This window comes from Athene cunicularia, assembly GCF_003259725.1.
Source record: "Athene cunicularia isolate RWA chromosome 5 unlocalized genomic scaffold, athCun1 chr5_part2, whole genome shotgun sequence".
NCBI classification, from domain to species: Eukaryota; Metazoa; Chordata; class Aves; order Strigiformes; family Strigidae; genus Athene; species Athene cunicularia.
In genome coordinates, this window is record NW_020799102.1 from 1,848,852 (window position 1) to 1,851,194 (window position 2,343).

Here is a 2,343-nt window from a genome sequence, read left to right on the forward strand (position 1 = left end):
GTTGTGGGATTGGAAAGGTTTTAAGCCAACCGAGGCTGTTCCCTGACCTCAGGCATGCCTGTACTTGGGTGCTGGCGTTGGCGCTGGGCACTGGGAACGAATAGATTCACCCCTTGCCAACTGTGCGCCGGAGGCAGGTAGGGTTCAGCTGTGCCGGTCCCACCGGCTCACCCGTCCCCTTGCACCATCCCTTGCCAGCATTGCAGTGCTGGCTCCTGACTTTCTGATCCTGAGCCAGGGTGGGAATGTTCACCAACACTTTCCTTTTTAATAGCAGGAAAACCTTTTCCTCCCACCTGAGTCAGCGGAAAAGATTTCCCTGGGTTTCCCCATCATGGCCTTGGCTGCACTCACCTGCCCCAAAGGAACAGATGAGAACGCAGAGAAGCAGCTCCCTGCTGCTGCACTACCTTCCTGGGAAGGGCAAGGAGCCCTCTCTTCCCGCAAGAAAACGTGCTTCCAGCGTGGCCCTGTGTGTCTCCGAGGGCGAGCTGGAAGGAGAGATTTGCCTGAACTTCTGCAGTTCACCTCCTCCTCTCACCACAGCACTCGCCAGCTGGCATCACTGCAGTTAGTCCCCACCTGTTTCTTTCCCCCCTTTTTTTTTCCTTCTTTCTCTTTTTTCCTCTGTTTATATCTTGCCTGATGGTTTCTCACCACAACTGTTGCTGCCAGACACTTGACAGGCTGGGCAGTGCCTGGGAAACAGGTTTGTCAGGAGAGGAGCTGCACTGGCTGTGGGGACCTTGGCAACATCCTGCAGCAGCACGGTGGGTCCCTGTGTCCTGGGGATGAGTCGCCCTCCGAGCTGACATGGACCACGGACCCGGGGGTTTGCTGGTGCTGGGAAACCCCTGTGTGTGGGACATGGATGCAGTTTGTACAGTTCTCACTGGTCCAGGCAACAATGGGTGTTCTGTTTAATATCCAAGAAAATTAGTGCTTTGTGTGTCTGTTTTGCTCATTAAGAATACCAGTTAAACTCGGACACCAGAGTGAAAAGAGTAGGGGTATTTTACTAGTGATAACCAAATAATGTAACAGAGTAAAACACGCAGTAAGAAAAGGCAGAACAATGCACCTAAAGCAACAAATAGGAAAATACAGGGTAACGCATCAAATCATTACTACATGAGAGAGAGGATAGTGATTAAGAAAGATCCATCACCACTTGCATACTTTACCATCACCCAGCCCCACAGCGGCTGGGCAGCCCCAGTTACAGCGAGGGGCTGCAGAGCCTGTCCCGGCAAGGGGGAAATCCTACGTGTGCATCCACCCATAGGTGAGGCTGCCAGAGTTGCTGCAAACGGGCCCGGCCTTATATACCAGAGATTGACCAGCCAGAATAACTGGCACCTTTGTTTTGAACTGAAAATTACTGGTTTCATTCTCCTGTTGGATTCCACCCAAAGCCTGGCCAGACTAAGGGAGTTTCTAGCAAGGCCAAATACTTGGGTTCTCAGCCTTGAACAAGGCTAAACAAGGGAAGTCGGATACATTCTCTCAGCATTTCCTCCTCGCCACTGATTATATTCTAGGCTGCCTCTTTCACTAGCGAGTTACATACTTTGTTAATGATTACATACTAAGTCAGCAGCTTTGGCTTGGAGCCTGTTGTTCAGGCTTCAGCATTTCAATGCTTTAGCACTTTGTACATCAATGTAAGTGGGTTGTTTTAACTTCGTATAATATCGACTAGCACAATGGTTTTCAGTTATAAAATATACAGGATTCATCTATAGATCAACTCTGACTTGGGCCTGTTGTCCCAGCCTTAGCACTTCAGTGCCTGAGCAGAGGAACACACGGTGCAGTGAGCCCTAACGCCGGCTCTTCCCTGACGCCAGCATCCTGCTCTTCAGGGCTGCCCCGGGATGTTGCTCCTGGGTCTCAGCGAAAGAACAAGCTCAGAATGAGCTCTGGGCTGTGGGGCAGGGTGTCCCCATAAAGCAGAGGTGCCCCTGGAGCACGGCCAGCGGGAGCACACAGGTTTTTGTTGCACCGGTTTCGGTTTGCACTGCAAAGGCACCAAGGTGTAAGCCGGAGGAGCATCCCGGAGGCCTCACAGTCGCATGGCAGGGTGAAGCTGTGTGAAGAATCTCCCCAAAAAGCACTTCCCAGGGAAACTAAACGGTGGCAGGCAGGTGGGAGAGCCGGGGTACAGGAGCCGGGGTTACGGCCCGGGTGCCCCGCACGGCACGCGGCGATTTTGGGATTTGCACCCCTCTCCGCGCACGGGGCTGTGGCCGGGGCAGCTCCCCGGGTGTTCCCGCGGGCGGGGCTGCCCGAAGCTCTTGGGCCGCGGTTCTCCGCGGCGACGCGTGGGGCAGGGTCGGGCAC